This window comes from Lissotriton helveticus, chromosome 4_1, assembly GCF_964261635.1.
Source record: "Lissotriton helveticus chromosome 4_1, aLisHel1.1, whole genome shotgun sequence".
In the NCBI taxonomy this organism is placed as follows: Eukaryota; Metazoa; Chordata; class Amphibia; order Caudata; family Salamandridae; genus Lissotriton; species Lissotriton helveticus.
The window spans coordinates 1,770,049,594-1,770,075,283 of NC_136063.1; positions in this window are offsets into that span (position 1 = coordinate 1,770,049,594).

Sequence of the window (25,690 nt, forward strand, 5' to 3'; positions counted from 1 at the left end):
CTGAAGAAAAAGTAAGAAAAGGTTAAAGTGACGTTATATTTAGGTGAATATGCATTTTAACTAGGGGTGGGCGGGCAGCTACGCTCCGTCCACGGAGCATGCGTAGTGCCGTCTGCTACGCATTTTGCGGTGCGGGCGTAGTAGCCGGCACTACGCATGCTCCGTGGACGAGCGTAGCTGGCCCGCCACCCGCCTCCCTCCCGCCCTCAGTAAATACCCCCTTCAATGTTTAAATAAGTTTAAAACCACTTACCTGGTCCGCGCGCATCCCGGGGCTCCCTCGTCTTTTTCAGTGCGCGTCTTGAACCCTAATGCGCATGCGTGGCCGCCCGCGCATGCGCATTTCTCGCTAGAAATGCGCATGCGCGGGCGGCCACGCATGCGCATTAGGGTTCAAGACGCGGGCACTGAAAGAGACGAGGGAGCCCCGGGACGCGCGCGGACCAGGTAAGTGGTTTTAAACTTATTTAAACATTGAAGGGGGTATTTACTGAGGGCGGGAGGGAGGCGGGTGGTGCGTAGTGGGGCTACGCGAAGTGCGCAGGTGGGCGTAGTTTCTCGCCCACTTTGCGTAGCTTCGCGAAGCCCCACTACGCTCACTACGCCCAGGGTTCACACTACATATTAATTTTAAAAAAACACGGTAATTCACCACTTATAGTTAGCTGAAACATAGCTCACAGCCTGGCCATACACAGTGTTGTCATCAATGATGTAATTTCAGATGTTGCATTGGTGTTGTCAATGATGACCTAAAGCATGTCATGAGAGATGTATGTGACACTATAAGCAAGACATGGCAAGGGAACAAGTTACTTATGTTAAGTTTGGTCAAAATCAGTGTTTTTTAAAATGTTAAATGAAACATTACATGGCCAATTTGGCGCTCACTGTGTGGGATTGCACACAGGTACTAGCCACTGTGTCTTAGCCCCCACGGGCAGCCACTATACCATTGTGGGCCCACCCCCATGGTCTTGCAGTGCCTCCCCTTAGTTTGCAGCACTACCGCAAAATTAAATGGCCCAGTGCTGAGTGTCATGTAGTTGTGCAGCATTGCTGCACTTTGCAAATAAATCCCTGTTAATTTTACGGCAGGGAGATTCATTTCGTCTAGGAATCCCCACCTCCATGGTGAAGAATTCAAGGTACTCTGCCCACTCTTTCCTTATTTTATTTGTTTTGAATGATATTAGGATGAAATCTCAGAGTGATAAATTGGCAGCTGCAACTTTCTTCACATGTTGGGGCCAGCCATCGAGATCACATGGTTTTAGCTTGCTGTACTCCACTGTAGTTCTGCGGTGGCAATCAGCCCCTAAATAAAAATAGATTTAACGATTAATTTAAACTACTGAATGAATGCACATAAAAGCACAAATAGCATGGTTTCTCAGTAAAGATCTAGCTTCCTGCTAAATTTGGTGTAATTCTATACAGCCAGTTTGGGGAAAACATGTTTTAGGACCCCTCTTTTTCTGTGAACCGCTGGACGAATAACCCTGAAACTGACCGTGAAGAATCTGAGGTTGATGAACCTGTTTTGTGGAAATTTTGTGAACATTTGTCAAACAGCACAAAAGTTATCACCAAACCAAAAAATGAATTTCCAAATCCGGCGACCAAACCTATACAGTTGCGAACACCAATGTGATATATATATATATGCTTTTTTTGTTTTTAAATGTTAGCTTTTTATTATTACAAGACCTGCATTTAACTTTCCATTAACATTTGGTTTTTTCCCCAATAAAAAAAATAAATATATATACATTTATTTTCAAAGGTGCAGGAGCGGTATCCACTTGGTTAAAAGGAATGCAAATCCCGAGGCAGCACTTTGAACTACCTTAACCAGCATACCTCAGGCCCACATGGGCGGGACTTTATTTGCCAATAAAGCATTTTCCTACAATCCGTTGCCTGTTTCCTTCCTGCCAGTGACCAAGGGCTCATGGGAGCCCGAAACGCGTATGGCGACAGAAAGAGAGGGGGAGGCAGCACGCTTACATCACTGCTGCCTGCGGCGTCATGTGCTGTAACCCTGGAGTGTGCGGCATCCTTTTGAGGGCAACCTTGTGTTTTGATATATATATATATATATATATATATATATATATTACCTACTGGCGATAGCCAGTAGGTATATATAGTTAGGATTTTTTTCCTATGGGATTTTTGAAAATTCTATGTCGAATAACTTTGGCGTTTGAGGACAGAATTGGCTGAAATTTTCAGGAAAATGGAACAGTTTGTTTCTGAGAAGCCCCTGAAAATTTGGGGGGGTTTCGTCAAGGGGGGGCCGAGAAAAAAGGGGGGTCCCAAAACGTGTTTTTCCCATGCAATTTTCCATAGGGCGGTTGGCCTCACTTTTAGCCTGAACGGCTGAATGGATTTACACCAAACTTGGCAAAATTGTAGGGACTTGTAGCCCGATGTGCCTTTGCTATGTCTCAAGATATAGGCTCCAGTGGTTTTTACGAAAATTAACTTTGAAAAATATATATTGGGCTACATTGGGCTATATATATGTTGGAGTCCAAATGTAGCCCAATGTAGCCCAATGTAGCCCAATGTAGCCCAAAGATGGCCACCAGAGACAAAAAAAACAAATGTAGCCCAAATATCAGCCAGATGTAGCCCAACTATAGCCCAATGACAGAATGTCCCAGAGTGTTCTAAAGAACAACTAGAGTGCTAACAGTCCTACTTATTACAAAGGTATGGCACACCTGAAGCCATCTTGATTGGAATAAAGTGGTAACTCTTAAAACATTTAATTTAAAAAGGAACAAAATGAGGGGGTTCATTTTGCCATAGAAAGTATGATTAGCGAATATATGACGAAATCCCGCATACCATCAGTCCGCAAAAAAATATTCCCGCATGTACTATTAGGCCGCAAATTAAAATAACGAAAACTTTTAGAACTAATATGCCTTTAGCATACACTAAACAACTAAACTACCCTAAACCCTAAAACACTACCCCCAGCATGACCCAACACTACACAAACAGTACAACACTACCCTAAACCCTAAAACACTACCCCCAGCATGACCCTACACTACGCAAACACTACAACACTACTCATAACCCTAAAACACTACACCCCAGCATGACCCTACACTACGCAAACACTACAACACTACCCTAAACCCTAAAACACTACCCCCAGCATCACCCTACACTACGCAAACACTACTACACTCTGGTAGTATATGAGCGCGCTATAAAACAGCTAAAATAAATAAATAAATAAAATAAATAAAATAAATAAATACTCAAAACCCTAAAACACTACACCCCAGCATGACCCTACACTACGCAAACACTACAACACTACCCTAAACCCTAAAACACTACCCCCAGCATGACCCTACACTACGCAAACACTACAACACTACCCTAAACCCTAAAACACTACCCCCAGCATGACCCTACACTACGCAAACACTACAACACTACCCTAAACCCTAAAACACTACCCCCAGCATGACCCTACACTACGCAAACACTACAACACTACCCTAAACCCTAAAACACTACCCCCAGCATGACCCTACACTACGCAAACACTACAACACTACCCTAAACCCTAAAACACTACCCCCAGCATGACCCTACACTACGCAAACACTACAACACTACCCAAAACCCTAAAACACTACCCCCAGCATGACCCTACACTACGCAAACACTACAACACTACCCAAAACCCTAAAACACTACCCCCAGCATGACCCTACACTACGCAAACACTACAACACTACCCAAAACCCTAAAACACTACACCCCAGCATGACCCTACACTACGCAAACACTACAACACTACCCAAAACCCTAAAACACTACCCCCAGCATGACCCTACACTACGCAAACACTACAACACTACCCAAAACCCTAAAACACTACCCCCAGCATGACCCTACACTACGCAAACACTACAACACTACCCTAAACCCTAAAATACTACACCCCAGCATGACCCTACACTACGCAAACACTACAACACTACCCAAAACCCTAAAACACTACCCCCAGCATGACCCTACACTACGCAAACACTGCAACACTATCCTAAACCCTAAAACACTACGCCCAGCATGACCCTACACTACGCAAACACTACAACACTACCCTAAACCCTAAAACACTAGCCCCAGCATGACCCTACACTACGCAAACACTACAACACAACCCTAAACCCTAAAACACTACCCCCAGCATGACCCTACACTACGCAAACACTACAACACTACCCTAAACCCTAAAACACTACCCCCAGCATGACCCTACACTACGCAAACACTACAACACAACCCTAAACCCTAAAACACTACCCCCAGCATGACCCTACACTAAACAACCACCACAACTCTACACTACACTAACACAACACTACACTACACAACACTACACTACACTACACAAGCACTAACCCACGAAAAAATTAACACAAACCCACTTACCTCTCTCGTCATCGTGGTTTTCACAACGCAAATACATTTACCATACATGCCTTTAAAACTTAATTCTTTGTAAAGGCATGCGCGATAAATGCACATGCGTTTTGAAAAAATGCGGGATAATGGTATGCGAGGTCAATGACCTTGCGGGATAATGGTATGCGGACTGAAAGTCTGCGGGATAAAAAATGCGGGAAAATGGCTGCAAACCATGATTAGCAGCAGACTTCCCTGGTGAGCACTAGCTTTACTACAGTGATCTAAAGAGCAACTAGAGTGCTAACATTCAGAATTTATGGCAAATGTGTGACACATCTGAATGCCTTCTTGATAGAACCAAAGTAAACAAGCATTGAAAATGCAATAGATCTCGCCCTCGTTTAAGTTAAAGGCATTCTGTTTGTAATGAGGTGGCTTTTTAGCTTTGCTTTTATTAGTGTTTTTAAAACTTTCATGTAAATAACATGCATATGTATGCATATATGTATATGTATGCATGCATTTATATTTATATAGATATGCAGATTATATATGTTTATATATGTATATCACCTACTGGCGATAGCCAGTGGGTATATATAGTTAGGATTTTTTCTCTATGGGATTTCTGAAAATTCTATGTCTAATAACTTTGGCGTTTGTGGACGGAATTGGCCTAAATTGTCAGGAAAATGGCACATTTTGTTTCTGAGCAGCCCCTGAAAATTTGGGGGGTTTCGTCAAGGGGGGGGCCGAGAAAAAAGGGGGGTCCCAAAACGCGTTTTTCCCATTCATTTTTCCATAGGGCGGTTGGACTCACTTTTAGCTCGAACGGCTGAATAGATTTACATGAAACTTGGCAAAATTGTAGATATGGTTTGCCCGACGTGCCTTTGCTATGTCTCAATATATGTGCTCCAGTGGATTTTGAGAAATTAACGTTTAAAAAAATATATATATCTGTGACAGCGCTCCGGTTAGCGCCCCGGTTCGCGTACCTGACGCGTAACGGAACTTCGCGAAGCGAAGCTGATTGGCTTTCCGGTGTCTGTCAACATTCTAAACAGTCCGGAGCGGCCGCCATCTTGTCTCTCGGTACGATCGAGAGACAAGATGTGGTGAAAAACGAAGGGGGTAATGAAGGAAAGGGGGCAAGGTAGACCACTCCTGACCCCCTAGGATTGATGAGGGGGATATTAAAGTGCCCCGCGGGGCAAAAAATAAAAATAATTTTTTTTTTGCGATTTTACGCCGTAGAGGCGCGTCCCGGTACGCGAACCGGGCAGCTCACCGGGCAGCTCACCGGGCAGCTAACCGGGCAGCTAACCGGCAGCGTAGGTTCGAGAGACAAGATGTGGTGAAAAAAGAAGGGGAAATGAAGGAAAGGGGGCAAGGTAAACCCCTCCTGACCCCCTAGGATTGATGAGGGGGATATTAAAGTCCCCCGCGATTTTTCGCGGTAGAGGCGCTTCCCGGTACGCGAACCGGGCAGCTAATCGGCAGCGTAACGGGAGTCCGCCATCTTGTGTTTTTGGAGCGTCCGGTTCGCGTACCGGGTAGCGTCCCGGTAAGCGTAACAAGGGGAAAACCAAGAGAAACAGTAAAAAAAAAATTAAGGGAATAGATTTCCAGCAAACTTGGCAAAATTGTAGGGACTGTTTGTTTGATGTGCCTTTGCAAGGCCTCAAGATATGTGCACGTGTGGATTTTGTCTAATTAAGGTTAAAAAAAATATATATTTATTTATTTTTTATTTTATTTCTTTGTTTCGGCCAGTTTGGCCATAAAAGATACATATATACATTAACATAGCAAGGAATCATAGCAACATACATACAGCAACACTTTAGGACACTAAACTTAAAATATGGTACGAGAAATATTTTTCACCTCCTCAATTTAAAACACATTTCATTTTAGCTACAGATTTTTGTAAGCATATACAGATGTCCCACTCAGAGTATCTGGCCACGTTTCCTTCGAATAATATACACAGCATAGAGGAACCTACTTATGCTAAAAACAATAAACTGAGTTGTATTGCTTTTTATAATCCTGTATGCTGTGGAACAGGATCTGGTTCCTAGGAGAGTGCACATGGGTTTTAGCCATTTCTTTCGGGCTTTCGAGTAAGCACTACATATTAACAGCATGTGAGCCTCATTCTCCATACAAGGGTTTAAGCACATGGAGCAGCACCCGCTTTTGTCATTCAGGTCTCCCAGTCTTTTCTGTGACCAACGTTCTGTATTATAGTTCAGCATCAGGATCCCATATCTGAACTTCAAATAAAGGGACTTTGCAATGGGTGGCTCTATTTCATCCAGAAAGGATTCAAAGCGGAATTCATCTTTAAAGGATAAAAAGTCTTGAATTAGAGACCCGACTCTACTTCCATGTACTAGCTTATCACTCATATAAGACCAAAAAGCTCGTTTTACTATAGATTTAGTGAAAGCCGGTAGGTTATCAGGATTCTCCCACATTGAGTACAGGCCCAGAAGCGTGAACCATTTTTTAATGTGCACAAGCCACTGGATAGAGTTAAAAGAATCAAGATTCAGCAATTCTTGGAGGCCATTTCTATATTCGAACAATTCTGGGGTAGTCCACAACCTAACCCAAAACATTAATGGTTTTATAATGGCAAAATAATCTGTTCTTTTAAAGTTCAAATCGAGCTGGAGGGGTATTAACGGTGTACTGTTCGGGACCCTTACAATGGCTCTCATGAATTTATTGTCCATGCCCTGAAAGCTATCTCTTACCCAGGGTCCCCATATCTCCGCTCCATACAACACAGCAGATTGGATTTTAAATTTGAAAAGCTCTAAGACAGGGGTTACACTCTTGCTTGTGCTAGCGTTCAATCTACATATAATTGGTTTCACGTTGTGGGCATATGATACCTTACTTTTCTCAATTTGAGCTTTCCAACTTAATTTTGAGTCAAGTGCAACACCCAAATAAGAAAAGTTTTCCACAGTTCCTAATTTCTGGCCATTCAAAGTCAGGAACCCTCTGTCCGGTTTGCTGGGATTTAATGCCATACATTTCGTTTTATCAGCATTTATTTCCAAGCCCTTGGTCGTGCAATAACTGCTAAAGGAGTTTAAGAGTGCCTGGAGTCCCTTCTTGGTCTGGGATATAAGAATGGTATCATCTGCGAAGAGCAACGCAGGCACTCTCTCTCCATTAAGCTGTGGGGAATCATTAGTACAACCATTCAGATAATCGGGAGCATCGTTAACAAACAAGGAAAACAAGGTAGGGGCCAAGACGCACCCTTGGCGAACCCCACGTTCAATAGGGATGTTACGCGTCAGTTCACCATTTGGACCCCACCTGATGTTTGCATAGTTTCCAGCATGCAACTCGACTATTTGAGCCAAAAGACACCCTGGCAGGCCTAATTCACTTAAGGTCCTCCAGAGCAAGTTGCGAGGGACAAGGTCAAATGCAGCTCTCAAATCTACGAAAGCTACGTACAAATGACCTTTCCTAATCTGCACGTACTTCCAGATCAAACAACAAAATCTAAATATTTGATCTATGGTACTGATCTTGCTCCTAAAGCCAGCTTGGAATTTGGAGATTATTTTTGAATCTTCCAGCCAGTCATTAATTCGAAACAATAAGTGTTTGGCATAAAGTTTTTGCAGGGTGTCCATTAGACTAATTGGTCTATAATTTGAAGGTACCAATCTGTTCCCCTTTTTGAAGATTAACACAACTTCCGCTGCACGCCAACTATCTGGAAAGCGACAACTTGTAGACAAAACATTGAACAAACGATTTACATAGGGAGCCCATACTTCAATGTCATGTTTATATAGATCCCCCGGTATTTTATCAGGGCCTGGTGCTTTGCTGTTTTTTAGTTCATTAATAGCCCTCATTGTTTCCTCCAGTGTAAAATCAAGGGGTTCAATAATAGGAGAGGACCATGGTATCTTGTTAACATCACCATCATATTGCCTGTAGAGGGAAGTGAAGTGGTTCACCCATGTCATTTCATCCAAAAATGTATCTTTCACAGCTCTGCCTGCGTGCCCCTCGTTTGCCACCAGCCTCCAAAAGCCAACATTATCGTTACTTTTAGCAGCAACTAGCATTTCAGCCCAAATCGACTCTTCCCATAGTCTTTGTGATGTTTTTTGGGCGCACTTATATGCCTCCCTTGCAAGTTTGACTCCTTCTTTTGATTTACTCTTAATAGCAAGCAAGAGATTTTTCTTGGCCAGCCTGCATGAATGATCGTACCATAGTTTTCCGTGGCTACTCACTCTTATATTTTGTTGCTTTTTCCGTGGCATTTTTGACAAGCAAGTTTTTAGTTCACTGAAAAAAGCATTGTGAAGTTCGACAAAATGATCAAAGTGAACAGGCAAAAATGATTGTCCAGCTGTAGGTCCAAACATTTTCTCAAAAAGAGAGTACACCGATGCTAGGGCCTTACCATCAGACAAAATATAGGGCCATTTTACTGCACGTCTGTTATTATTTATGTGTACCTCCTCACACATTTTGCCATTGGTGGTCTCAATTGATAAAGTAGCTGGGTTGACAATAATATCACTAAACATTTGCACATCAATGTAAAGTTCTAAAGGATAGTGATCGCTTTCCTCCCTACTTGCCACTTTTAGGTCAATCAAATAATGCCAAATACTAAGCGAAACGAGTATAAAATCTAGATTACTATTAGATTTCGCAAAAGTTGGTTGTTTTGTCAGGTCAGAAGGAAGGCGGCCGTTACATGCTCTAAGTCCATGATCTGCAGTTAGCCTTAACAGTTGGACGGCCAAAGTGGAACACTTGACAAAGTTTGAGGTTTCAAGCTGGGGAATTTTGTACACTTGGTCCTCGTCCTCAAAGACATCATTGATACCAGAAACAGGTTCAAAATTACAGTTTAAGTCACCTCCCAAGATTACCAGAGTTTCTCCAACCACCTTTTTTAGAAAGAGGTCCAGTGTTTCCAGAGTAGGTGAAACCTTGGAATGGCCAAGTGGTCTATTATAGACATTGACAATATAACATTAATTTCCATTTGGGGGTACAACTTTTAAGGCCAGAATATCGGGGGTTCCTGTATCTATACTTTCAACGCTCATAACCAGGGAGATTTTAAGCCATATGATCAACCCCCCTGACGGTCTCCCCCTATCAGACTGAACTGCCTCAGTCCCATAGGTTTTGTATCCGACCCTATGCGGAACATCAATTGCCCATGTTTCTTGCAATAGACAAAGGTCACTAGTGTCAACATAATCAGCCCATTCAGGATCCTTTAGATTTTTACCAACACCAGCAATGTTCCATGACAGAACAAGCAAACGTGGGATTAATCTGCTACTGAAGCAGGTTTGGTCATCGAAGGCCGGCATTAATACCGGCTGGTGATATACACTACCTAACTGTAAGTCGGCAGTTTGTTTCTCTGCCTCGATGACCATATCTTTTGCCACAGTATTAGTTTCCCCATCTAAGCAACCCTCATCCAGGTCGTGACATACTTTATCAGCTGCTAAAAGCATTTCCTTGTTCTGATGGTTCCACATTCCACTACTAATCTTATCTTCCACTCCCTTGCCATCTGAAGTCATTCGTTTGTCTGCTCTGAGATGAAGATTCTCGTTACCAAGTGTACAGTAGGTGTCATATAACTTGGGAATACAATCTGGCATAGTCCCAAGTCAGTCGACAGCGTCTAAACAACTGTACCTATTAAAAGTGGGAATACCAGACCACATATTTCGATCAGCCTGTCTAGCCAGGTTGGGGGCATAACCGTGGTATTGATTGACAATATTCCAGTTAGACCCATATTGTATAGGCCTGGGTGGAGGGTAAAAAAACGATAAGAGCCTAGGTTCAATGGATGATGTGTCTCCATATGATTTCCATTTGCAAATCTGTTCAGCACTATGGGGTTCCTCAAAAGAAATGACTATACAATCACCCATAATTGATTTAGCCATGGGTCCTACCCACGGCACCCTACGTACCATGAGGATTTTGCTTTTCATGTGGTTCGGAATGAGTTTATTTGAATTTAACCAATAGATCACTTTGTTTTTTAGAGATTGAAAATTCTCTTCATATTGGTTTTCTAGTCCAGGTACCCCTGTAAGAACAATTACAAATGGGCTAGCATCAGGTGGCAAATCTATATACCCTCCTTTAAAGTTGTTATAAGCATGGCCAGATTGATAGTTTGGCTTGTTAGAGACATTGGCAAGGGATCTATCAGATATGGGTTTATTACTAGTTAAGGTAGTATGAAAATTAGCGGATAGATTAGATGGCAGTTTCTGTGGAATCGGAGTGTTGGGGATAGGAGAGTGTGTGATGGCAACATTTGTCAGCTGAGACGTTTTGTTTTGAGCGTGACCCTTCAGCAAGAATTTGTTAGTAGTATTTACAGATGCCAAATTAGAGGGTAATAAATTCGGTTTGGCTGTAGTATTTGTTACTATTTTGGTATTTGTGCTTTTTGCTGGTCCCTCTTTTTGCTGCTGTACGCTAGTTGGATTTTTGTTCGGAGGTATCACAGGAGCAGTAGCAGTAGCTGGTACTTGCATAGACGCTATGGGTACATCAGTGTAATTAAGACTTAAGCTAGATAATGTAATAACACTTTTCTCTACTTCGAGCAACTGATTCTCGATGCTAGTTAACCTAACTTCTAATGGCCTAAGTAATTTCTTAAGCGTCTCCCATACCAGCTTTAGAAACTCTTCCCTTCCCCCTTCCTGTTCTACCATATTCAAAGAATTTCCCTGGCCCTCATTAACAGAATGATCAGCCATTATGACCGAATTTTGCTCTTCTATGCTATCAATGACGCTTTGTACAATTAAATGCGCTTGGTCAGACATATTGTTGGGAGTAGTTACATTAGATGTTTGTGGGGCACCCCCTATAGTGTTTTGACCAAGGGCAACCTTCGCCTTTTTCCTTGCATACGCTGATATATGTTTCCGTTTTCTCTTATGCTTTAGTGGTGCCTTAACAATTACCTGGCTTTTGGTTGGCTCTATTTCCACCAATACATTATACTTCTCACCATTTTTAGTACCCTCGTTATTCCCTGCCAGTGGATCTGAAGATGGAAAACTTTCAGATACAGTACTGACAGAGGGCCCCGTGGGAGCAGGATCAAGATTAGTATAGGGGGATACTTCCTTAGCGGTAGAGTGAACATCGACCAAGGTGATAATTGGTGTAGGTCCAGTAGTGCGCTCAGGAGTTTTTGAGAAGGCAATACTACCTAGGGAGGATTTTTTCTTTAATGCCAATTCTGTAGAAAGTCTCCTTGCAGACTCCAGCTCCAAGGATACTCTATGTTGGAGTTTAGTTATTTCATTATCGATTGAATGACTGGTCCTCGTGATAAAATCGTCCAGGGTGCCTGTAGCCTTTTTAGAGGACTTGGTAGACTTACTCCTAGTTTCACGGACAGACATTATTTAAACTATAGATGGTTTTTAGTTAAGCAGAAGTGCAGCTAGGAATCTTACATAAGCAGCCAAGAGGGATGGCCCGGTCCGGTCTGAATCGGCCTGAAACGGCCCTGTCTTTGCCCAGTCTTCGCCCTGGCTGCGTCCCGCGCTGCGGGAGTTTGAAGGATTGATATAGGGGGCGTGATGGGCAGGGGGCGGGCCAGCAGGGAGAGCGGACCGGAAGCTATCCGTCGGTCTTGCAGGGACTTCTGGGTATTGAAGTCCCCGCACGCTCGCAGCCCCGCTGATGCCTCACGCCCGGTGCCGCCTTTCAGCCTTTCCGCCTCAGTAGAACAATGCTCCTCGTAAATCAAGTTTTTGGCCCCGTCACACACAAACGAAGCGGCACCCGCGGAGCGGGTGCGGCGAGTAGTGGAGTGGTGCGGTGCGCTGCTGTGCCTCACTGACGGTTCAAAGATCCTCCGTTGGACAGACAAATCGAATGAGTAAGTGACCCACTCGTTAGGCAACAGGAACGCTGTTTTGAAGCCTCAGGAGGGCGGGGGGCGGGCCAGCAGGGAGAGCGGACCGGAAGCTATCCGTCGGTCTTGCAGGGACTTCTGGGTATTGAAGTCCCCGCACGCTCGCAGCCCCGCTGATGCCTCACGCCCGGTGCCGCCTTTCAGCCTTTCCGCCTCAGTAGAACAATGCTCCTCGTAAATCAAGTTTTTGGCCCCGTCACACACAAACGAAGCGGCACCCACGGAGCGGGTGCGGCGAGTAGTGGAGTGGTGCGGTGCGCTGCTGTGCCTCACTGACGGTTCAAGGATCCTCCGTTGGACAGACAAATCGAGTGAGTAAGTGACCCACTCGTTAGGCAACAGGAACGCTGTTTTGAAGCCTCAGGAGGGCGGGGGGCGGGCCAGCAGGGAGAGCGGACCGGAAGCTATCCGTCGGTCTTGCAGGGACTTCTGGGTATTGAAGTCCCCGCACGCTCGCAGCCCCGCTGATGCCTCACGCCCGGTGCCGCCTTTCAGCCTTTCCGCCTCAGTAGAACAATGCTCCTCGTAAATCAAGTTTTTGGCCCGTCACACACAAACGAAGCGGGTGCGGCGAGTAGTGGAGTGGTGCGGTGCGCTGCTGTGCCTCACTGACGGTTCAAAGATCCTCCGTTGGACAGACAAATCGAATGAGTAAGTGATATATATATCTGTAAGCGTGCTCCGGCACGCTTACGTTGCGGGTTTTGTTTGCGCTACAGAGCCGATACGTCACGGTTATGCGACGCGTCATGAGGCGTCTCACGTGGCTACGTGATACGTCACGTAATAAAGAATATATTTTACAGCTATAGATATTAGCTTTTAAAAAACCAATGAAATTCACTGAAAAAACCATAGGTTATAGACCATATATAGTTAGGAATTTGCATTTACAAAACCTTGAAAATTCACTGAAAAAACCATAGGTTAGAGACCATATATAGTTAGCTGGACATTTTATTGACATAAAACCAATGAAATTCCATATATAGTTAGTTGCACTAACTATATATCGCGCACCCGCAATCCACTGCTGATAATGTCACATATTACATCATTCATGACATGGTCAGTGACATCACTGATGACATCACTGATGACATCTCAAATGACATCTCAAATGACATCACTGATGACATCATGACACACCAATACCAGTTACTACATACGCACTCACTGATTCCTACGTCTACACACACATTCACTCATTCACCCATACAATCACTCATACATACAGTCACTCATTATTACAACACTATCATATGCACTCATACACCTATGCAGAGCACTCACACACTGCCACTCATCCATGGAGTTACTCACACACCTAGTCAGTCCTGTAAAGAATCAATCACACTTCCATTTCCTCATCTATACAGTTAAACACAGAACACCATACTTCAGTGACATCACTGATGACATCACTGATGACATCTCAAATGACATCACTGATGACATCTCAAATGACATCACTGATGACATCATGACACACCAATACCAGTTACTACATACGCACTCACTGATTCCTACGTCTACACACACATTCACTCATTCACCCATACAATCACTCATACATACAGTCACTCATTATTACAACACTATCATATGCACTCATACACCTAGTCAGTCCTGTGAAGAATCAATCACACTTCGATTTCCTCATCTATACAGTTAAACACAGAACACCATACTTTTCACACATATACTAACACATACTTACTCTCTTATACAATCACTGATACAAGTACACATTGATATGCACAGAGTCACACACCTCCCAGCCAGCCACACACACACTCAGTCTTCCATACATCCACTCATTCTTCAATATGTAAAACATATTTAAACTTTACAAAAACACACAGACACTAGATGATGTCATCAGTGATGTCATTTGAGATGTCATCAGTGATGTCATCAGTGATGTCATTTGAGATGTCATCAGTGATGTCATCAGTGATGTCACTGACCATGTCATGAATGATGTAATATGTGACATCATCAGCAGTGGATTGCGGGTGCGCGATATATAGTTAGTGCAACTAACTATATATGGAATTTCATTGGTTTTATGTCAATAAAATGTCCAGCTAACTATATATGGTCTCTAACCTATGGTTTTTTCAGTGAATTTTCAAGGTTTTGTAAATGCAAATTCCTAACTATATATGGTCTATAACCTATGGTTTTTTCAGTTATATATATATATATATATATATATCTATATATATATATATAGATATATATATATATACATATATATTACCTACTGGCGGTCGCCAGTAGGTATATATAGTTAGGATTTTTTCTCTATGGGATTTTTGAAAATTCTATGTCTAATATCTTTGGCGTTTGTGGACGGAATTGGCTGAAATTTTCAGGAAAATGGCACATTTTGTTTCTGAGCAGCCCTTGAAAATTTGGGGGGGGTTCGTCAAGGGGGGGCCGAAAAAAAGGGGGGTCCCAAAACGTGTTTTTAACATTGAGTTTTCCATAGGGCGGTTGGCCTCACTTTTAGCCCGAACGGCTGAATGGATTTGCACGAAACTTGGCAAAATTGTAGGGACTGGTAGCCCGATGTGCCTTTTGTAGGTCTCAATATATGTGCTTCAGTGGATTTTGAGAAATTAACGTTCAAAAAAAGATATATATCTGTAACAGCGGACCGGGCAGCGCTCCAGTTCGCGTACTTTTCGCGCAACGGAGCTTTGTGAAGCGAAGCTGATTGGTTCTCCGGCGTCTGTAAACATTCCAAACAGTCCGTAGCGGCCGCCATCTTGTCTCTCGGTAGGATCGAGAGACAAGAGGAGGCCAAAGCGAAGGGGCAAATGACCATAAGGGGGCATAGTAGATCCTCGCTGACCCCCTAGGTTTGATGTGGAGGTTTTAAAAGGGCCCCGCGGGGCAAAAAAATAATAATAATAATAATAATCGAACGGCTGAATGGATTTGCACGAAACTTGGTAAAATATTAGGGACTGGTAGCCCGATGTGCCTTTGCTAGGTCTCAATATATGTGCTCCAGTGGATTTTGAGAAATTAACGTTCAAAAAAAGATATATATCTGTAACAGCGCTCTGCTTCGCGTAACGGAGGTTTGCGAAGCTGATTGGTTCTCCGGCGTCTGTAAACATTCCAAACAGTCCGTAGCGGCCGCCATCTTGTCTCTCGGTAGGATCGAGAGACAAGAGGAGGCCAAAGCGAAGGGGCAAATGACCATAAGGGGGCATAGTAGATCCTCCTTGACCTCTTAGGTTTGATGTGGAGGTTTTAAAAGGGCCCCGCGAGGCAACAAAAAAAAATAATAATAATAATCGAACGGCTGAATGGATTTGCACGAAACTTGGCAAAATTGTAGGGACTGGTAGTCCGATGTGCCTTTGCTAGGTCTCAATATATGTGCTCCAGTGGATTTTGAGAAATTAACGTTCAAAAAAAGATATATATCTGTAACAGCGCTCCGCTTCGCGGAGATAAAATTATATCTGTATTACCTAGCTGTTGCTAACACCAGTTAGCGACGGCTAGTAGGAGATAGCGACCATCTTGGGCCCCACTTTGCATGTGAGTGATATTTATCACTAATGACATGCAAAGTGGGCATGCCAAGATGTTAGCGACTGGAAACAGTCGCTAACATCGCTATCTCCTATTATAAACTTTTGGAAATATTCGCGATAAGCGCGAATATCTCTAAAAGCTAGCACCTGCCCTGAGCAGTTCTAAGGCATGTTATCCAATGGGAGGTGGATAACATGGCTAAGAGCATTAGCTCGGTAATGCATGAATATCGCTGAGTTTTCAGCGATATTAATGCATTGCAGTCGTTTTTTATCGGATTTGCGATAAACCTTGATAATAGCAAGGTTTATCTGCGATAATTTCTGACGATGCTTAGTGGTAAAAAAATCGTTGCTAAGCATCGTTAGGGATAAATATCGCTTAACTTTGGTAATATGCCCCAACGTCTGTTAACGTTCGATTCGAAGGAAATCAGGAAGTGTTGAAAAACATTGTCTGCGCCATCTTGCCTTTTTTCAAATGCCACACTTTTGTCGTGCACGGCAGTCATTTTAGATGCCTTGACCAGACCCACTCTGTGCACGCTGTCGATCCTTAGCATGACTCCCCACCCTCGCAAGCATCTCCCCCAGGCAGTGGTCACCCCCGCTCTCTGTCTTATGCATGGGTAATAAACCACCCCCCATCTGCGCTGCTCTTCCCTGAGAATCACACCCTGTGCCCGCGCGACACCTCCCTTTCGCCCTATTCACTACCGCACCCTCTGACACTCCTTTTCCTCTGTGTCCGATTGTCCAGGCCGGTCCTAGGGTATCAGCTAGCCCTGCAGATGTAGTTTATGGCCCCAGCTGGAAAGAATCACCCCTCTTCAAAGGAGTTATAGTAGATCAAGGCCCACACTCGATGAGATCCGTCACAGCAGACGCGTTCCTATTATCTGAAAACCATCCTGTATTGTGATTGGGGAGGGGACCGAGCCTGAAGCGGAAGATTCCAGGGATGACTCTTTGTACATCAAAGTTTTTACAATTATGTGTCACATTAAAAATATATAGCACTCCAACAAAGTAGTAAGATTATAAAACTTTAATAACTTATAAATATATACAAGAAAACAAAAACAGTAATAACATATAAACATTTTTAGGGAAAAACAACGAAGTAGCGGTCGGCTGTGCGAATAGTCCCAACGCAGCACAACGTCCCGATTTCTGGCGTGGGGCGTCGCGGGGGGTGGGTCATCAGTAGCAAACTGTTGTGCGAATAGTTCCAAGGCAGCAGAACGATGGCACCAAGGTGATGTCCAGTAAGTTGCCGCACTGGTTTTGGTATCCTACAATGCTGCTCCGAATAACGGCGTGGGGCGCCCCGGGGGAGGCGGCGTGAACGGGCCTCTCCAGGTGGAGTGTCATCTGTTGTAGTGGGGCGCCCCTTTACCGTTTCAGTTGCCATTCCGTCCGTTTTTGGTCCACTGTGTCAAAAGCCGCAATTCAGCTGAGTTGCGCCCACTCTTGCGGTGCAGCGATAGGCGGCTGTCACAGGACTCTCAAAATGGCGGCAGGCTGTTTCCTTTTTGGGCCTGGTCCACTGAAATGGCCCTGGGACACCTTGGAAATCGGACGCTTGTCTGCTAGGTCTTGGACCCCATTCTCGAAAGCGTCCCCTCCGCCTTGAGGATTTATCAAAAGTTTTGGGGGCCCCCGACTCCTGTAGGCTTCTGGTGGGGAGCGGTTGCCATGATTGCTCGCGGAATGACCACGACGGAGCTACGAGATGGTGGTGCTCTCATGCTGAAGCCAGCTTCAGTCTGAAACATCCAGAAACAAGGTGGGGCTTTCATCGTTTGGGAAAAAAAAAAAGTTTTCATCCAATGAAAAGTGTTGTTTTTAGGTCATATGATCAAGCCTTCCATCATTAGGAAACCAAAAGTAAAATGAACCAATGAAAAGTTTTATAAACAAGTCACATGACCTGTTATGAGGCATAGGGTATAAAATGCGGAGAAAATACGTTGGCACGTGAGGCGGCGTCAGTAGCGGACCGATGTGCGAATAGGCCGAAGGCAATACAACGCGCCAAGATCCGGATGGCACCGAGGTGGTGTCCAGCAAGTTGCAGTACTGGTGTGGCCATCCTACAATGCTGAAAGTCGGCGTGGGGCGCCCCGTTGGCCTGTGAGTTTGCGTCAGTAGCGGACCGATGTGCGAATAAGCCGAAGGCAGCACAACGCGCCAAGATCCGGATGGCACCGAGGTGGTGTCTAGTAAGTTGCCGCACTGGTGTGGCCATCCTACAATGTTGAAAGTCGGCGTGGGGCGCCCCGTTGGCCTGTGAGATGGCGGCAGTAGCGGACCGATGTGCGAATGGGGCCAAAGGCAGCGCAACAATATTTTCGGAATAGAAGACACCACAAGGCGCTGAGATGCCAAGATCCGGATGGCACCAAGGTGGTGTCTAGCAAGTTGTGGCACTGGTGTAGCCATCCTACAATGGTAAAAGTCGGCGTGGGGCGCCCTGTTGGCCTGTGAAATGGTGTCAGTAGCGGACTGATGTGCGAATGGGGCCAAAGGCAGCGCAACAATATTTTCTGACTGACACCACAAGGCGCTGAGATGCCAAGATCCGGATGGCACCGAGGTGATGTCTAAGTTGCGGACCGATGTGCGAATGGGGTCAAAGGCAGCGCAACAATATTTTCTGTATGGAAGATACCACTAGGCGTTGAGATGCCAAGATCCGGATGGCACCGAGGTGATGTCTAGCAAGTTGCTTTACTGGTGTGGTCATCCTACAATGCTGAAAGTCGGCGTGGGGCGCCCCATTAGCCTGTGAGATGGTGTCAGTAGCGGACCGATGTGCGAATAGGCCGAAGGCAGCACAACGCGCCAAGATCCGGATGTCACCGTGGTGGTTTCATAGTTGAGAGGCACTTCATCTGCAGTGGGGCGCCGAGATCCGGATGGCACCGAGGTGATGTCTAGCAAGTTGCTGTACTGGTGTGGTCATCCTACAATGCTGAAAGTCGGCGTGGGGCGCCCCATTAGCCTGTGAGATGGCGTCAGTAGCGGACCGATGTGCGAATGGGGCCAAAGGCAGCGCAACAATATTTTCTGAAGAGAAGACACCAAAAGGCGCTGAGATTCCAAGATCCGGATGGCACCGAGGTGGTGTCTAGGAAGCTATGCAGTTGAGTTGTGTGCGCACTTGCGGCGAATAGGTCGAAGGCAGCATAACAATGTTTTCTGAATAGAAGACACCACAAGGCGTTGAGATTCGGTTACCACCGAGGTGATGTCTAGCAAGTTGCCGCACTGGTGTGGCCATCCTACAATACTGCTCCGAATAACGGCGTGGGGTGCCCGAAGGGGGGGGGGAGGCGGCGTGAACGGGCCTTCCTAGGTGGAGGCTCGTCTGCTGTAGTGGGGCGCCCCTTTACCGTTTCAGTTGCCATTCAGCTGAGTTTCGGCTGCTCTTGATGCTACAGCGACAGGCGGCTGCAACAGGACTCTCAAAATGGCGGCCTGTTCTTTGGATTTGGGCCTGGTCCACTAAAATGGCCCTGGGACACCTTAGAACTCGGACGCTCGATTTTTTTTTCCCTTTCCTGTACATGCAAAAAAAGGTAAATGCCCGGTACGTTACACGCTTCATCTGCCACGATGAACTCTCCAGAGGAACCGAAAAAAAATATAGTTATGGTAACTATACCATGCATCGTCATATGGAGAGGTGGCACCAATTAATTATAGTGCTGCATAAAAGAGAGATTTGGAGGAGAACCCTTGACCTGCTAGTACATTCATCAAAGAAGTGGCACTGACAGCATCAGAGGCAAGGGAAACGGTCCCAAATATTTAGAAGAACTTTGGAAAGATTAAAATGACATGTTTAGATTGTGGCAAATTAATTTCATGTGGACAGATGAGTGTTACTCTAATAAATACAGCATATGAACATCATCATAGTCGATGGTTGGTAGAGACATTTTGACTATATCCTGGACCTGCCCGTCCTCGCCCAAAATGGCGCCGGAATAAATGGGACTCGTAACTCCTTGTTGTGTACTGGTTGCAGAACCTTGAAATCACGAGATACGTATGCAGTTTTGAAGCACATGGCGGGCGGGGACGAGAATTGATTGAATATTTCGATATCCCTATTGATATTAAGTTCTGATGTGTTATTGATTACTGTACTATTGAAAGTTCGAATTAACGTCACCGATGGTACTTGCCCGCAAATGTATATCTAGATAATTTTATTGTAACTGGCCCTGTCGTATTTTAATTATAAAATGTACGTCCACCGATTCCGTAACTGTTAGACACCTTAGTTCTTGCAACCTAATGGCCCGCCCGTTACGTTCCTCTACAGTGTAAATGTCTACTCATCATATACGATTACAGTTTGCTCCGTGGCCGGCCCACGTGGTTATAGGCTCGTATTTGTATAATGAAATTTTCACAATAAAGGTTTTTAAAAGAAAACATGGTAGTAGTATATACATTGGTAAAGTTTTTAATAATAGTCACTGTTTTAGAATCAGTAAAAGGCAAGTGAAATAAAGCAGACCAATTACATGAAGGGTAAAAGGTATAATTCGAAGGAACGCAGTAAAGATAAATGGTCAAGGGCTGTTGTGTTTTCTACTCCTGCAACATAAAGTGATCGATAAGAATCTCATATTCAGGCGTATCGGCGACTAAGACAGCAGGTCGACCCTCTTTTGCTCAACGGCTCCGTCATGGGACGAAGAAACGCTCTTTTTCTCGAAAAAAGAATATATTTTACTTGCAGGACAGTTGTAAATTTTCCGGGAAAGTACATTAGCCTGGAACATTATAACATATATTTAAGAAAAAATAATGTTCGGAAGTAATAAAAAGCGTAATTTTTAGGTCATATGACCAAGCCTTTCATCATTAGAATAAGAAAAGTAAAATGAACCAATGAAAAGTTTTATTAACAAGTCACATGACTTGTTATGCTTACGTTACGCGCTGCGCGCCCCGGATGACTTCCGGATGCGCTAACGCGGCGCGTCATATGACGCATTACGCGACAACGCAGGTCCAGAATATAGTCAAAATGTCTCCACCAACTAGCGGTTGGAACACAACCCCTTTCAGCAGGCTAAATAGTTCTGTTAAATGACAACAGAAGGGACAGGCAACAAGAACCATCAGTCAAAGAGGGGAGGGCTAGTTCTTCTCTACCGGGTTACATTGGGGCGCTACCGGAACTGATCGAATTGGTAGTCTACAGTGTTTCTGGATATTCAGACTGAAGCTGGGGTTAGCATGAGAGCAGCACCATTTCGTAGCTCCGTCGTGGCCATTCCGCAACCAATCATGGCAGCCGCTCTTTATCGTTATTTTGGGCGGGGTGGGTGGCGGAGCCAAGCTGTTTTGCAGCCATCATTGTGTGGAGTTCAGTTCATCTCACTAGTTTTGTATTTGTCATGAGGGGTTGTTCTTAATGTTTCTATTTTAGCGAGGTCAAAAAGAGATCCCATTAGTGGCCTACTGATTTTGCTCGATTCCTTTTCTTTTTTTTTTACACGATTTTTCGTTATCTGCGAAGACTAAACAGAGTATTGCGACTCTGTGTTTGTTTGTAAATAGAGAATGAACCAAAGAGAACCAATTCTAAAACAGTAAATACTTGGATAACAATCAATCAAATGGAGAGAGAAGCAGGCACGACGTATTACAACGGGGGCAAAGGCCTGCGTTAACTACCCTTCACTATGTGCAAAGAGAGAGTACTCCTAATAGAAATGAGGGGGGGGGGCACCATTCAAAGCAGATTAGTGTGCATAAACACGAAAATGTTTTCACTTACCACGTACTTGACATTCGACAGCTTATGATATTTGCTATTAAAAAACCATTGAAATTCACTGAAAAAACCATAGGTTATAGACCATATATAGTTAGGAATTAGCATTTACAAAACCTTGAAAATTCACTGAAAAAACCATAGGTTATAGACCATATATAGTTAGGAATTAGCATTTAAAAAACCTTATTTTACTCACACAAAACCATTGAAATTCCATATATAGTTAGTTGCACTAACTATATATCGCGCACCCGCAATCCACTGCTGATCATGTCACATATTACATCATTCATGACATGGTCAGTGACATCACTGATGACATCACTGATGACATCTCAAATGACATCACTGATGAGATCACTGATGACATCATCCAGTGACTGTGTGTTTCTGTAAAGTTTAAATATGTTTTACATATTGAAGAATGAGTAGATGTATAAGTGTCTGGACGAAGGATTTAGTAGGTGCATGACTGAATGTATGAGTGAGTGATTAAATGTGTCTCACTGAGTGCATGGGTTAGTGACTAAACTGTCTTAATTTGTGCATCATTATGTCTGTTGTTCTGTAAACTGCTGCATGTGTTGATCAGTAGCTATATGATTAACTATATGGGTTATTGATTGATTGTCCAAGTATTTGTATGGGAGACTGAGTGTGTGTGTGGCTGGCTGGGAGGTGTGTGACTCTGTGCAGATCAATGTGTACTTGTATCAATGATTGTATAAGAAAGTAAGTATGTGTTAGTATATGTTTGAAAATGTAAGGTGCTCTAGGTTTAACTGTATAGACAAGAAAATGGAAGTGTGATTGATTCTTTACAGGACTGACTAGGTGTGTGAGTAACTCCATGGATGAGTGGCAGAGTCTGAGTGTCTGTATAGGTGTATGAGTGCATATGATAGTGTTGTAAAGATGAGTGATTGTATGTATGAATGATTGTATGGGTGAATGAGTGAATGTGTGTGTAGACGTAGGAATCAGTGAGTACGTATGTAGTAACTAGTATTGGTGTGTCAATGGTTTCAAAAATTATACTCTGTATTTAACACTGGGTGTAACAGAGGTTATATTAAAGTGTGAGGAGATGCATTGTATTGTCACATTAATGATATCATCATTGATGTGACCATTGATGTCAAAAGAGATATCATCAGTGATGTCATTTGAGATGTCATCAGTGATGTCATCAGTGATGTCACTGACCATGTCATGAATGATGTAATATGTGACATGATCAGCAGTGGATTGCGGGTGCGCGATATATAGTTAGTGCAACTAACTATATATGGAATTTCAATGGTTTTGTGTGAGTAAAATAAGGTTTTTTAAATGCTAATTCCTAACTATATATGGTCTATAACCTATGGTTTTTTCAGTGAATTTTCAAGGTTTTGTAAATGCTAATTCCTAACTATATATGGTCTATAACCTATGGTTTTTTCAGTGAATATATATATATATATATATATATATATACACATTACCTACTGGCGATAGCCAGTAGGTATATATAGTTAGGATTTTTTTCCTATGGGATTTTTGAAAATTCTATGTCGAATAACTTTGGCGTTTGAGGACAGAATTGGCTGACATTTTCAGGAAAATGGAACATTTTGTTTCTGAGCAGCCCCTGAAAATTTGGGGGGGTTTCGTCAAGGGGGGGCCGAGAAAAAAGGGGGGTCCCAAAACGTGTTTTTCCCATGCAATTTTCCATAGGGCGGTTGGCCTCACTTTTAGCCTGAACGGCTCAATGGATTTACACCAAACTTGGCAAAATTGTAGGGACTGGTAGCCCGATGTGCCTTTGCTATGTCTCAAGATATAGGCTCCAGTGGTTTTTACGAAAATTAACTTTGAAAAATATATATTGGGCTACATTGGGCTATATATATGTTGGAGCCCAAATGTAGCCCAATGTAGCCCAATGTAGCCCAAAGATGGCCACCAGAGACAAAAAAACAAATGTAGCCCAAATATCAGCCAGATGTAGCCCAACTATAGCCCAATGACAGAATGTCCCAGAGTGTTCTAAAGAACAACTAGAGTGCTAACAGTCCTACTTATTACAAAGGTATGGCACACCTGAAGCCATCTTGATTGGAATAAAGTGGTAACTCTTAAAACATTTAATTTAAAAAGGAACAAAATGAGGGGGTTCATTTTGCCATAGAAAGTATGATTAGCGAATATATGACGAAATCCCGCATACCATCAGTCCGCAAAAGTTTTTTTCCGCATGTACTATTAGGCCGCAAATTAAAATAACAAAAACTTTTAGAACTAATATGCCTTTAGCATACACTAAACAACTAAACTACCCTAAACCCTAAAACATTACCCCCAGCATGACCCTACACTACACAAACAGTACAACACTACCCTAAACCCTAAAACACTACCCCCAGCATGACCCTACACTACGCAAACACTACAACACTACCCAAAACCCTAAAACACTACCCCCCAGCATGACCCTACACTACGCAAACACTACAACACTACCCTAAACCCTAAAACACTACCCCCAGCATGACCCTACACTACACAAACACTACAACACAACCCTAAACCCTAAAACACTACCCCCAGCATGACCCTACACTACGCAAACACTACAACACAACCCAAGACCCTAAAACACTACCCCCAGCATGACCCTACACTACGCAAACACTACAACACTACCCTAAACCCTAAAACACTACCCCCAGCATGACCCTACACTACGCAAACACTACAACACTACCCAAAACCCTAAAACACTACACCCCAGCATGACCCTACACTACGCAAACACTACAACACTACCCTAAACCCTAAAACACTACCCCCAGCATGACCCTACACTACGCAAACACTACAACACTACTCAAAACCCTAAAACACTACACCCCAGCATGACCTCACACTACGCAAACACTACAACACTACCCTAAACCCTAAAACACTACCCCCAGCATCACCCTACACTAGGCAAACACTACAACACTACTCAAAACCCTAAAACACTACACCCCAGCATGACCCTACACTACGCAAACACTACAACACTACCCTAAACCCTAAAACACTACCCCCAGCATGACCCTACACTACGCAAACACTACAACACTACCCTAAACCCTAAAACACTACCCCCAGCATGACCCTACACTACGCAAACACTACAACACTACCCTAAACCCTAAAACACTACCCCCAGCATGACCCTACACTACGCAAACACTACAACACTACCCTAAACCCTAAAACACTACCCCCAGCATGACCCTCCACTACGCAAACACTAAAACACTACCCAAAACCCTAAAACACTACCCCCAGCATGACCCTCCACTACGCAAACACTACAACACTACCCAAAACCCTAAAACACTACCCCCAGCATGACCCTCAACTACGCAAACACTACAACACTACCCAAAACCCTAAAACACTACACCCCAGCATGACCCTACACTACGCAAACACTACAACACTACCCAAAACCCTAAAACACTACCCCCAGCATGACCCTACACTACGCAAACACTACAACACTACCCAAAACCCTAAAACACTACCCCCAGCATGACCCTACACTACGCAAACACTACAACACTACCCTAAACCCTAAAATACTACACCCCAGCATGACCCTACACTACGCAAACACTACAACACTACCCAAAACCCTAAAACACTACCCCCAGCATGACCCTACACTACGCAAACACTACAACACTACCCAAAACCCTAAGACACTACCCCCAGCATGACCCTCCACTACGCAAACACTACAACACTACCCAAAACCCTAAAACACTACACCCCAGCATGACCCTACACTACGCAAACACTACAACACTACCCAAAACCCTAAAACACTACACCCCAGCATGA